At 36.2% G+C, this 14,468-nt stretch overlaps 1 protein-coding gene across 12 annotated transcripts in view; it reads left to right on the forward strand.

The window, feature by feature from the left end:
* Positions 1–272: 272 nt before the first annotated feature.
* Positions 273–14,468, forward strand: part of TBC1D5 (TBC1 domain family member 5) — a 407,351-nt gene continuing 393,155 nt past the window's right edge. For 8 of the 12 annotated variants that reach the window (XM_058183246.1, XM_058183249.1, XM_058183242.1 and 5 more), the window contains exon 1: positions 532–672. The gene's annotated coding sequence lies outside the window, so the exon portion shown is untranslated. Of the gene's footprint in view, positions 673–796; positions 940–14,468 lie in introns of those variants that run through there. The other 4 variants (XM_058183247.1, XM_058183244.1, XM_058183253.1 and 1 more) reach the window with 3 other exon arrangements.

The raw sequence follows: 14,468 nt of genomic DNA on the forward strand, positions 1-14,468 counted from the left end.
TGTTTCTACAAGCCGTGTAAGGCGTTTCGGGCGGGTGCTGGGCTGGAAAAAAACAACAGGAATTGGCAAGACAGCCGCAAGATACGTATTTTTGTAGTGCTGTAGCGGCTCTTCCAACTGCCTTCTTCTTACTGGTCGGAGACAGTAGCTAAGGACGCTTTCTTTAGGGTTGCTTGTCGCCAGCGGTTGGAGCACGAACGCGAAATAGGTCCTCGCAACAGCGCATAGATACGTACATAGAGAGTCCAAAACAGCGTAGTTAGTGCCCCGGTTCCTTCCTTCAAGGTGGGTTTTCTATTCCCCCGTCTCGGCAGACACAGACCCGCCGGAGCATAGGCTGGCAAGCCGTCAGCGGAGCGACAAAGTCCAAGGCGAGCGCGCCGCCGTCGCTGCGCGTGTGTGGGCGGCCTCCGCCTTTCCCTGCAGCTGGGCGCCTGCGTGCAAGAGAAAAGGGGGCGGTGGTTGAACTCAGCAAGCAGCGTCGGCTACGAGGCAGGGGGTGGTGGCGGCCGGGAGGCGGCGGCGGCGGCGGCCGGAAGGCAGCCCTCTTTTCGCTCTCCCAAGCCCGCTTTGCTTTGGCGGGTCGGTGGATCTCTGAGCGAGGGAGGGACGCAGGCGGGGAGGAGGGAGGTGAATGCCCCCTCTTCAGTGCCTTTGCACCAACAGCAGCAGGTAAAGTCGGCTCAGCCCCAGGCGGCTCCCCTCGGTGACCCGCCCGATCCCCGTAGTATCAAATGACTTGCCTTCGTCTGCAACCGCCCTTTGGTTACCCCGGGCTTCGTGTGGCACCCTCCTCCTTCTCCCTCGCCTCCATTCCCGGCTGTCACTGAGGGACAGCCGTAGAAGGCGAGGAGGAAGGAAGTGATTTTTGAGGCCTGCAAGGCTCTTTCAAGGCGCCGCTCCCTCTCCAGTTGCCTGCGCTCCAGCTTCTAGAAGCAGGTCTGTTTGCTGCTTCGGTTCGTGAGAACCAGGAAGGTTGGAGGGAACCTTTTTTTGCTCTCTAGTGGCTTCCGAGAGGCAGAGGAAAAGATTCCTTAATGGGCCCGGGGGCGGGCGCGTTTTACCGCCCCTGTTGCTAGGGGGAAGGAGAAATTGCTTTTTCTCACCTTTTCCTCCCCCCCCCCAACCTTCACTCTTTTCAGTCTAGCTTGTTCTGCTTCGCTCTCTTCCGAAGTGATCCGAAAAGCGTTTGCAATTTCAGATTCTGTTCTTCACACCACGTGAACTCGGAAGTAACCCCCAAGGAGTTCATCGGCATTTGCTTTCAAGTGAACGGGTATAAAATTGCACTTTCAGTCACATTTACCAGACCTTTTGCTTACATCAGCTTACTCATCATGTGTTATCCCTTTAAAAAAAGCAAACAAAGCAAGGCATGTGCTTTAAATATGAAGAACCCGAATAGCTTTTTTTTTAAAAAAGTCTTAGATATGAATTTGGTTTCTGTTGACTCAGTCATGGCATCTTCTAGGGAGATTTAAGATTCAGTGCGTTGTGAAGGACTATTTGGCCCAAACTTGTCATATTCTGTGTGCTCACATAGTAGGGGAATAAAACCCAATCAAAAATTTGTCAAACAGTGATTTTGTTCACTTGAATTTCCAAGCTAGAACCAGCTTAGTTCTTTCATTATATGCCAAAGAAGATAACTGATTTATTGATGAATATAGAAAAAATGAATAGTCCTGTGTATTGAATTAAAATGTCTGCATTGAACTTTGGCAAGCATGAAGTTAGCATAGGCTAGTGTATAACTGTATTTTAATTGAAAGGAAGATGCGAAATGTTAAACCACTCCTCCAAAAGAAAAATTAATTAGAACAAACTTGCCTGCCACCTTACTTTTTTTTTTTTTTTGCATTTATATCCCGCCCTTCTCCGAAGACTCAGGGCGGCTTACACTATGTTAGCAATAGTCTTCATTCTATTTGTATATTTATATACAAAGTCACTTATTGCCCCCAACAATCTGGGTCCTCATTTTACCTACCTTATAAAGGATGGAAGGCTGAGTCAACCTTGGGCCTGGTGGGACTAGAACCTGCAGTAATTGCAGGCAGCTGCTGTTAATAACAATACTTAAATCAATTCCCATTTTAAGAGGAAAATAAGACTGGAAAGGATAGCATTTCTTCTCAAACACAATACTCTTAAATTTATACATTGTAAAATTGGGAACATTTTATGCAATTTAGTGATATTTTCCAATATTAGGTAAAGAGAGATGGAAGTTTCTGTATCCATAGCAAATCTATAGCGGGAACATGCATAACCAAATGGTCGATACAATGAAAAAAGATTTAGAAATGCCATTGAGATGATTCAACCCTTTGGACATGTCTAAAGTAACTTTAATTATAATTTTTACAAAGTATTTCATTTTTTTTGGTGATGTGTGTATAAAATTACCACATTTTTAATTAGAAAAAAAGCAAGACATATATGATTAGAAATGCTGCATGAATAATATAAATATGCACATATGAGTGTGTGTATCTTCTGTAAAATAAGAGGAAATGATAAATTCTAGGTTTTATTTATTTTATTTTAAATGTACGCTATATTTCAAATTTTATTTCCTGAACTAAAACTTCTCAGCAGTGTTTACACATGGTTCAGTAACGATCAATAAGATATAGTATTTTATGATTTGGGCCTTTTTCCATTTTTTGCACACCACTAGTTTTTTAAAGCCAGTTTGGTTAAGACATCAGACTAGAAAAAGCCAGCTTGGACCAGCCCTAGGGCCGAGGCAATGGCATATCACTTCCTTCCTTGCCAAGGAAACAGCCGGCAATATCCAAGAATCGGACACTAAATGGAAGAAAGAAAGAGGTTTTCTTGAGCATGGACATAATTAATGGGTATAATACCCTTGTTGTGGTTATGGCATATTAAATATATTTGCAGAGGTAACATATTGATCAAAAACCCTAAACTTAATCTATATGACATATTACTGAGAGTCCTAATCAGTTGCTATGTAAAAATCAATGGTGGCACTTCAATGGTTAGATGGCCCACATTGGTATTTGATCATAGATCTTTTTACTATTTATATATTATTGTGTTTTACTAATCTAGGTGAAATGTTAATATGCATTGCTAGTCCATGTATGATATGCCATACACTAAATCAATCAATCAATGAATGATGAGCAAAAACATTTTAGTGGACATTCTATTCTATTCTAAAAGAATAAAAGCCCATATTTTATTTTTTTGTTTATTATTAATTTATATTCTGCCTAGAATACATAATATTTCTGCTTCCTGTTTCCCCATAACATCCCTCGGTGGTGGATTGGGCTCAGAGAGTGACTGGCCCAAAATGAGCTCACTGGCTTTTGTCAAACTTTTCTTCATGAAATAAATCTGCGTTCGTTAGTTGAAAAGCCTATTTAAAAAAAAAAAAGCCCTTGTGAAAAAAAATATTTTGATGGATTGTTTCTGTAGAATATTGCCTCTAATATATATTTATCCAACTAAGTATTGAGTGTTTTGCTATTAGATTTTTTCAGTAAATAGTTATGTATATATTTAGCAATTTTTTCATTAACCGAACAACTGCACTAGCAATTTTCTTACATATATATTCCATTTAATTAGATACTAAGAATTAAACGAAGAATTGCAGGCCAGGCATAAGAAAAGTACATAATGCTTTAGAGAACTCAATGTTTTAATTCCTATTTATAACAGTCTCAATTTAGTCAAATTTTCTTTAAAAGATTTTGCCTGCAATATAAATCTACTAAAAATGAAAGTGTTTGGGATGGTTTGAAATCTCAAATCATTGAAATCCAATATTTTTTCATAGATGCTATCCACATTGTTCTTCCTGTCATTTTTGAGGTATTCTTAAGAAGCAATAAAGTAAAATTTTGGCCTGGCTATCACAATTATGTTCTGCACAAGTAGTCCTGGACTTAACCACCTGTTGCTTAGCAACCATGTGAAGTTATGATAGACCTCCCCCCTCCCCCCAGGTACTTACGACCTAGTTCTGAAGTTCTGACAGCTGCTGCTCCATACAGTTATGTGATCTAATTTTGGGCCTTTGACAACTGGCCCACATTTATTTCACATATATTTGCTGCCTCCTACTGTCATGATACAATTTACAGGGTTTTTTTTTCTGAAAGTGTTCAATTTCCATTTTGGGCTAAAATGCCCTGTAATGAACAATGGGTTGACTTAGTAACCATGACATTTGCTAATGGCACATATTTGTTTAATGACCATGGTGATTTACTTAATGACCATTGCAAAAAAAGTTCATAAAATCAGGTCAGACACTCTATGACTCACTTTATACCCATCACAAGTTACAATTATAATGGGCAGGCGTCATTATGGTTGTAAGTTGAGTACTACCTGTAATTATTCAAATTTCACAAGTTTTAGTTTTCTTCATTTATGCATTTTTTAGATTTTTAAAATTCTACTTTGTAAATAATTCAGTGCAACAAGCACTATGTAATACTCCTTCCTCCTCTTTTCTCCACAAAAAAAACCAAACCAAAAAAAAACACCTGTGTGTTTTGTTCAGCTGAAAGTAACTGCCCCAAAGTCACCCAGACAGCTTTCATGCCTATGGTGCAACTTCTCAGTCTCCTGCTTTCTAAGCCAGGACTTTAACTTCTACACTCTACACACCCCAGAAGTGGGATGCTGCTGGTTTAACAACTGGTTCGGTGATCATGCAGGTGCACAGTTTTACAAATACTAACCTTCTGTGCTATCTCTTGGGAATAACACAGCTGAGATGTGGCAATCCACTCTCCTGAACCAATCAGCTGAGAAGATAAAGGTAAGTAAAGCGCAGGGGCCGGTGGGCAGGCCGACCTGAACATCAGAGTGAACTGGTTCACTCCCAGCTGATTGTTGGAGCTACTGGTTCACCTGAACCGATCTGAACCAGTAGAATCCCACCCCTGGCTATACCTATCATAATGTGAACTTTAGGTGGAGCTTAATTACAGTGAAGCCTCCTTTTTTTCTTTAACGCTGTACACAGATACTGGAAAGGATCTTACAGAAAGCTGGATTTTTCTTACTCCCACAATTAGTAAAGACCCCCCCCCCCGTATCCAGTCCCACATTCCTGGATTTCTCCCCCTCCCCAAAGTTTCCCATGAACTTTTGCAGGAACTTTCTGGTAGTCCCATTCGAATAGCATCCCTCAGCTTTTGAGCTGGGGCATGATGCTATTACTTCCTAAGGTTTTTTTAAAATAAAAAAACCTTTAAAATTAACAAGATATATTAAGTATCAAGAGCTATAGTTTCTAAAGAGAGATTGACTGGAAAAATTGGCAATGTAAGAAGCCCGATAGATGTTAAAGAGAAGATATAGTGTTCAAATGTGCAAAGCTTTTGGCCCAGTCCCTAAGATTTTCTGCATAATGTATATATTTGATCTGCCAATAGTTTTGCATATATTGCTCAGAACAAAAAATAAACATGAACAACAACAAAAAATGAGGTGCTCATGAGATAGTGGTGCAAGTTATTTTTAGTTCTCCTTCCCCAAATTGGTTATGTTAGAAAATGTTCATTAACTGACACACTAGCTAGTTAACATAATGGAACAAATACCAGTTGGCAGACTACATTTTGTTTTAGAAGAGGAAAACACAGAAGGAAGTTTCAGATGGTGGCAAGTAGAACTGAATGAGTCCACTATTTTTATTTATTTTAATTTTTTGTTAATGAGATAATGAAACGGTAGTTCCCAAATCAATCAATCAGTCAGTCAATCAATCAATCAGAATACAGCTGGAGGGCATCTTGGAGGTCTTCTAGTCCAATCCCCTGCTCAAACAGGAGATTTGAGCAAACTTGCAAACAGAGATGTGTAAGTGCAGGATAACATGTCAAAGAATTTTATTTCAGGGACAAACTTTGCCTTCAGATGACAAACCCACTTATAGAATTGTTCTGAATGTTTTTTCTAATTTATACTTCTAATTTGTATTGAAAGAATAAAAACTTAATGTAATAGTTTTATTTTAGTCTGCACTATCCTGATATCATCTAGATACTTCAGTTCTGGGGAATATACTTTCTGAAAGAGCAATTTCTAAAGAAAAAAGTAAAAATGGTCAATGCTATGAGAAAAACCTAAAAACTTTAGCATGCAGAGACATAATTCCTCTTCTTTGTACAATATTTGTGTAGGAATTTGGAGAATACAGAATCTTGATAGCCAGGGTCATTAAATCGATTGAGTTAAAGTTACTAGAAAGTATGTTTCGTTGAAGTTTGAGGTAAATTTTTATAATTGGCTGTACACCACCCTGAGTCCTTCGGGAGAAGGGCGGTATAAAGATCTAATAAATAAATAAATAAAGTTTCTTAATGGTAAAAACAGATCAGCAATTCGGGCAATTGTGTATAAGAAATGAAGGACTGAAGCAGAGGTTTGTTAGTAATTTTTAAGTAGGCTTTCATTCAAAATATGCAATATTAGCATAGCATCAACATCTCCATTCAACTGATGGAATGACTTTTTCTAGATAAGACAGTAAGGGAGAGGTCAGGTAGATTTCCAAATACTTAATCTTCCAAAGACTAATGAGATTGATTTAAATCAAGGAAGAAGAAATGGATGGACAATATTCACTTCTGTTGCTTACACCTGAATTCCTATGAAATTATAAATTCTTTATCCCCAAAAAGATGTTCAATAGCACAGATTTCAAAATAGCTCTTATTTGTATCTATGTCCACAAAAGAGATAAGTTATTCTACTATTCCAAATTCCAGTGTAATCACAGGCATGAAACCTCATGATATTGCTAAAATTTAGTGTTAGAAATCAATGTATTTTTTGCTTCCATTTGATTTTGTTTTTTCTGTTTATAAGTTACTTTTTCCTAGTAGAATTAAAACCAAACTTTAGTACATATTTATATATTTGATACTAATTCTCAGGATTTCCACCATTACTTAATTTTGCTTAGACAGTGCACATTTTTGTAAACCTCAATGAATTGTATAGATTAGGTCAAGGAACCATCTAATTTAGCATTTTTTTTTCAGAAGTGGCAGCTAGAGCTCTATGGAAAGGGCATAAAAGAATTTAATTTCCAGCAAAAATAGATTACATTCACCATTTAAGAATAATGCTAAATGATCAACCTACTTTTTTCATAGATTTTGTAATTATTTATTTATTTAAGTATTATTTATCGCTTCTAAAATGGGTTATGTGCTAGATAATTTCTTTTTCTTCTTCCATGTCCTTTATGAGATAGGTGATTCGATCTATATGATAATGGATTACATCTATATACAATGCCACTGCAAGGGTTTATGTAAAGTATTATACCCACAATTTATGTTTTCACTCCTTAAAATTTAAGTTGCAGGAGATTGTGACATTTTCATGGTGCTTGATAATGAACAAATCTTTTTTTCTTTATTAAGTTTTTCTTTATTGTAAGTTTTACAATATTTTTTTCCCCATGTATCCCCCCTCCCCCCTCCCCTAACCCTTCCCCTCCCTCCTTCCCCATCCCCTCTCCCCCCCCCCGACTTCCCAGAGCAAATACAGGGTATCGTATCTAACAATCATAAACTAAAATATGCTAATTAACATAAACTCCCATCCCTCTTCTTGAACTTCTACTCCCCTTTTCCACAAAAAAGAAGAAAAAGGAAAATATTAATACTAATACAATTACCTTCTATTCATTTAAAAGCTGTTTAGTATTTTGTTATTTCAATCTCCATTATATATATTTTCTAAAAATAATATTTCAAATATGATGATAATTCTACCTTCTCATCTAAGTCCATTAAATTTAAAATCCAGTCTTCTGTAATAAACAATATCCCATCTTCCAATGTTGTAATATCAAAAATTATTCCTCAGTATACCTTACAATCTATCATATTTATATCTCCATCATACTTAATAATAAACATCATCTTTCCTTATATGAATTTAACATTTACCTCATATTCTTCCCCATATTCCCCATACCATAACTTTCTAAACAATTTACACCCCATTTATCATACAATTCATAACTTCTTTCTACTTTTTCTATTCAGAAATATTGCTTATAATTTACCCTATCCCATGAAAGGAAAGTCTTTTCATTTGAAAATATTACTTCTTTACTCCTTGCTGTTTACGTTTAGTAGTTACAATCATACTTTGATCCTTCCCTACGGCTTTCTGTGTTTCTTCTCCCAAATTTACAGCCCCAATTTTAGGTTGTATTTTTTGCTTCCTTTCCCCCCCCCCTTTTTTTTTAAGCATTCCCACCTCTCCTTTCATCTTAACTTCTAACAATGACAAACTTCCAACCTTCAATACTTTGGTATAAAAATCTCTTGCTTTAAAAACTGTATTAAGACAATATCTCCCTCCCTTATAGTTTACTGTTAATCCAGCTGGTACATTCCATCTATACTGTATCTGGAGATTTCTAAGCTGATCCACCAAAAAAGCATATTTTTTTCTATTTCTTAACATTTTAGGAGGAATTTCTTTCAGTACAAATACCTCGTCCCAATATTTGAATTTTATTTTTATAAGAAACTTGTGAAATTTCATTCCTAATCTTCCTAGATGTAAAATAAATTACTACATCTCTCGGCAAATGTCTCTGCTTTGCAACCCATGAATTAACACGGTAATTTTTTTCAATTTGGATTTCAAAGTCCACTGGTTTCTGTCCGATCAGCTGTGCAAAAGCCTCTGCAAAAATCTTTTTCAAGTCCTCTCATTTATTTTCTTTCAAACCTCTTACTCTCAATGCAAATTCCATAACTCTATTGCAATAGAACCCTCTCTTCTTCTGCTCTCTCCGCCTTAATCTGGAGCACATCTATTTTATTTTTTAAATTCAAATTAACTTGATTAATTTCTTCAACTCTATCATCCAACTGCTTTATATTCTCTGCCTTGGTCTGAAACTCCTCTGTTTTGCTTTTTAAATTCAAATTAACTTGATCCATCTCTTTCACTTTTTCACCCAATTGTTTTGTGTATTCAACCAAAGTCTTAAATGCTGCCAGCACTTCTTCTCGTATCTCTTCATCCTCAGCTGCAACAAAGTCTTTAATTTTCAATATTTTCTCCTCAATTTCCTTAATTTTTTTATCCCGAACAGAAATTTGAGCCTTCAGAAATTCCTTCAACTCCTCTTGTAATTCATATAGTTGAACTAACGGCGCTCCAACTTCCTTGAAAACAACAGGCTGTATTTGTACAGAAGCCATCTTACTTTAATTTTATAATTTGAAACAAAGTCAAAGTCTTTCCATAAACACAGTATTTAAGATAAATTAGGTCAGTTGTATAATCCTTCCAGCTTTCACTTTATAGTTTCTTCATCTAAACGTATAATCCAGCAATTTTAAGCAAAGGTACAAACGGTAACAATGTTAATAAGCACCTCTTTGTCTTTCAGACGCCATTTCCTTTCTTCTCAAACAAAATCCACACGGGGTTGATGTCTGGTACTTATATCTACCTTGCCTCCTGACATTGCTCTGTCTGGTTAAGTCAAAAATCCATTTAAACTCATTATTGATCACAGATGTGGACGTGGTGTTTTGCTCTGCCAAAAAAAAGACAGAGGCGTCCTGGATCCAGAGCTCTTCGGGCTACCAAGGGAGCTCTCCCCTTCAAGCCTCCAGGATCATTCCTGGTGCTTTTGGGGAAGCTCTACCTCTACCCGATCGCTCACCTTTCACCTTTCTTTTCGCTCAAGGGAAAGGTTTCCAAGCCGCTAGACAGCTGATTTTCGGTGTCTTAGCGGCTCTCCAGGGTTGGCGGTCCAAAAAGACCGTCCTCAATGACCAGCCACAGGAAGTCTGATAATGAACAAATCTTACATTCAAGTTTGATTAGGATTTAATTTGACTCCAAATAAAGAATTTGGGTCCAAATATAATTTTATATCTAGTATATGTAGTCTTTCCATTCTGCTTCTTGTTCATGTTGAAGCATTCCTCTTATAAAAGGATCATCTTCCAAGGAGTTGTATAGTACAAAGCATCTGACTTCCCATTTTTTCCAAAACACTTCAGTGACCAGTTTCACCATGATTTTTTTCATGATTAATGCACATTGTTGTTCATAGTTTACTTACATGAGTGTTTGAAGTTACAAGGGCACTGAAAAAAATTATGACTGGTCCTTGCATTTATGACTGTCGCAGGATACCCACAGTCATAGGATCACAATTCAGATGCTTGGCAGCCAACATGTATTTATAATAGTTGTAGTATCCTGGGGTCATGTGATCAATAATTGCAGCCTTCCCAACCACTTCTGACAGTAGAGTCGGGGAGAAACAGATTAATTTAATGACCACATGTTTCATTTCATAACTGCAGTGATTCAGTTAACACAGTGGTTCTCAACCTTTATAGTGCTGCGACCCCTTTAATACAATTCCCCACGATGTGGCGACTCCTTTAATACAATTCCCCATGATGTGGCAACCCCAACCATAAAATTATTTTCGTTTTGAATTTATCGCGCCTGAAGCTGTATTGGCTAGCGATCTGAACTGCTTGCGATTGCCTTGAGGACAGAGGCGTTAAAGCAGAGATTTCTCCCCTATTAAGTTTATCGTGCCTGAAGCCAGATTAGGCTAGCGATTGTGAGTGATTGCAGCTGGCTTGAGAGGGAGACATCAGAGCAAAGATTTCTCTCTTTTTTAATTCATTGCGCCTGAAGCCGAATTCGGCTAGCGATTTGAAAAGCCTGCAGCTGGCTTGTGGAGTCAACCATTGGAGTGCGATTCTTTGACTCGCAAGTATACTTCCCATATTTCCAATGGTCTTAGGCGACCCCTGGCAAATCATCATTTGACCCCCAACGGGTTCCCGACCCACAGGTTGAGAACCGCTGACTTAACAACTATGTCAAAAAAGGTGGTAAAATTGACCCACTTAACTTCCTTGCTTAACAATGGAAATTCTGCTTCCAACTGTGGTCAAGGACTCACTGTACTATGTGACAAGAATGGTCACATTTTGCAGAGAAGAAATATCTATTCCAGTGTAATAGAAATGAAAGTGAAGGTAAGACTGCTGATTTTTTACAAGTATCCAAAATATTATATTAGGGATTTTTCTTGTATTACCATGCAGATTTTGTTTCTACTTGGTAGAAAATGAATTCACATATTCAGCCCAAAAAACGTAAATCTCTTTAGTAAAATTGTAAGTGGATAATGTTTTAAGGACATGGGAAGTAAAAGGAGTTGCCAAAGTTTTGTTCAGATATTGTCATAAATACCAGATGTGAGTAACAAGGGAAATGAATGAAATTGAATTCAAGATTTTGTTGTCCAAGGGATGCACAATATTTATTCTGTCATTTGACACTTTTTGTCAATAGAATTTTTAGAGGCTACATTTGTGTTTTATTTTCTTTCCATTTGAATTTATCTGATCTGTGTGTCTGAAAGCCAATTTTTCTGTAAAGCTGTGTACTCTGCTCTTTAATTTTCTACTATATTGTCAATCTATGTGCTCTAAACTAGCAGGCCCAAAGCTTTCCGGCCTGGAATCAGGCTGCCAACTACGGTGGAAACCCCTGCGGTAAACAATTAAGCAAAGAAAGTTCAGTTCGAATGTACATGGTACATTCAAATTTTAAAATCGTTACTATTTAAATATGAAATATGAAACTAGATTTCACAAATTTTAGCTTACAAAATTAACTGTACCTTCAAAAATAAAAGATGTAAACAACTGTTACAATTATGCCTTCTAGTAAAGTGGAGGAAACAGGATTCTTTTAATGATAAAACTATTTTAAGATCAAAATGGAGCTAATATTTTTGTGTTGTAATCAGATGTAAAGAAGGCACTATTCTAATTAGCTATAAGGGCTTTCACTTCTGTCTAGAAATATTTCTACACAATTCTGTATACATTTAAAAATATACTTCGGAGTCAGAGATAATTTGTTGCATAATTGAGATTTTCAGATATGAAACTAACAGTTCTGCTTTAGGATGACAAAATATTCTTAATTGTAAACTCTGTTTTGAATGCTTCAAATTCATAGTATATGGTATATTTATTATATGTGTACATGTTATGCATACACACGCAAATATATTTATAAAGAATATATGTGAAAAATTTACCTGATGAAAGTAAAATTTAAACTTAAATCAGAGAAACAATACCTTATTTTCACATAACATTTTATGAGATTTGGTGGCCATTCTGGTACCTACTTTTTTGGAGTCTGTTTTAACCAAATGTATATCTAGAATAAAAGGTACTTTGTTGTGCATATTTCATATTTTAGCATATTATAATTCATCTTTCTATTGCAGCTCCATCTTTCATTTTGTCATGTGCTGTCTAGAACGTAGGAATACATCCTCCTATGTTGCTTTGTTTTGTTTTTTCTCATTCTACTTTGTCACTGAAGAAATTATTAATTTATCTGACAGGGGTCAGACAGAATATCTCTGGGTTACACATAAGTTTTTCCTGTTTGTCAAACAGTACACTTGTTACTATTATGGAGTCCTATGTAAAATGAATAATAAAGTGCTAGTACATTTAAGTAGAGTAATGCATTACCTTCAGGATGCTTGCTGAGTAAGCACTTATTTCATGAAGTCAAATCTGAAGTTGTGTGTTTCAGACTGCTTGATATTCATTCCAGGAAAGCAAATTGATATGTTTTCAGTCTTAGAGGTGTGAATGATATGCCTGCTGACTTCAGCAATGGACAAGTTGCCTTTTAAATAGGATGTTGAATTAACAAATCATGGTCATTTCAGTCAATATAAATTTATGGGGAGGATGGAAGATATATATTTTATGTGTGTGTGTTAGGGAAGGTGTTTGTATAAATAACATATATATATTTCATCCTCCCCATAAATTTATATTGATTGAAATGCTTAATGCATAATATATGCATAATATACATTACATACATGGATACATATGTACAGTTTCTATGTTAGAAAATCCTATAATTGCACTTTTCTTGTAAAATCATATAAAAGGTCATCTACTGTTCATCTTCTGTAAAACTATATTTTGGAAACATATTTACATGTTAATTGTTTTGGTTTGGATTCATTTTAGGCAGCCTTCCTTAATCTACTGGCCTTCAAATACATTCAAGTTTAACTTCTCAGCCATGAAATTTGAAATCCAACATTTCTAGTAATTGTTAGTTCAGAAAGGTTTTCTTAGGACTGAGTTGTATGTGAAATAACTCCTTAGAACAGGCATGACCAATTATCCACGTGTTTCATTTTGCAACTTTCAGAAGCTCTACCAAGTTTGACCATTTGTTAGGCATTTTGGTAATTTTAGTTCAAAAACATTTGGATTTTGGTTTTCACAACTGCCATGTGGAAACCAAAACCCTAGAAAAGTAAAGAATTATGAAATTTGAGTGATTTTTGTTCCACATAATAATTGTAATATAGGATGTTTGTTGATCATGGGATTCACCCAGCCTTGGACTGAAGCATTGGCTGTAGACATGGTAATATTTTATATATTGGGTGCAGTTGGGTGTTGTAAGTTCTTGTTCTAGCAATGTTCAAGGAATAGGTTTTATACTAAAATGGAAAATTAAAGATTAATCCATTGATTTAAAAGAACATCATGAGTTTAAATGTTTTAGGGATGTGTGTGTGTGTATAATATATATTATATAGACACACACAATGATTGCAATTACAATAATTTGAACATTTCCTAAATGAATAATTTTATTTATTTATTTAAAATATTTATATAACCACCCATCTTCTTAAGAAACTGGCTCTCAGTCAAAAAGTAATATAACATAAAAACTATATGCAAAGTATTAAAATCAAATGCATAAAAACAAAACAAAAAAAATCTGGTGCTAAGTCAAGCTTCCAATGTGCTGTTGCCTCATTTTATCTTACTGTTTGGGGGGAAAGCCAGATCTTTAAAGCTTTATAGAAGGTTAAGAAGGTAGAGATGTGTCGAACTTCAGGAGGATGGTATTCCATAGGGTAGGGGATACTTGAAATAAGATGGAAATGTTTAAAGGAAAGCTCTTGGAGCATTCCTACTCTTATCTAATTTGGTAAGACATCCTTAGGGAGATGTCCTTAGTAAAAGCAGATAACCTGGTCCTGTGATTTATAGAGTTTTTAAAGTTGATGACTAGCACCTTGAATTGCACACAGAAAGAAAACAGAGGCCAATGCAACTTGCACAATAAAGCTATTATATAGGAAAACTAGTATTATGTAGACGCCCATCACAGTGCATGATGTTGTGTTCTGAACCAGTTCAAGTTTCCAGTGAGATAATAATTTTATGCTGTTTCAGAAGTGTTAATTGCCCAGGCTTTTTGATCAATATCAGATATGATAAACTTAAGGAAAGTCTGCTTAACTTTAGTCCCCTACTTTGATAAGGTAGAAGTATTAGTACCCTGGGAATGGGTTCTTATTAGTTTTAAATTTATTG

The sequence above is a fragment of the Ahaetulla prasina genome, chromosome 4 (assembly GCF_028640845.1).
Source record: "Ahaetulla prasina isolate Xishuangbanna chromosome 4, ASM2864084v1, whole genome shotgun sequence".
NCBI classification, from domain to species: domain Eukaryota; kingdom Metazoa; phylum Chordata; class Lepidosauria; order Squamata; family Colubridae; genus Ahaetulla; species Ahaetulla prasina.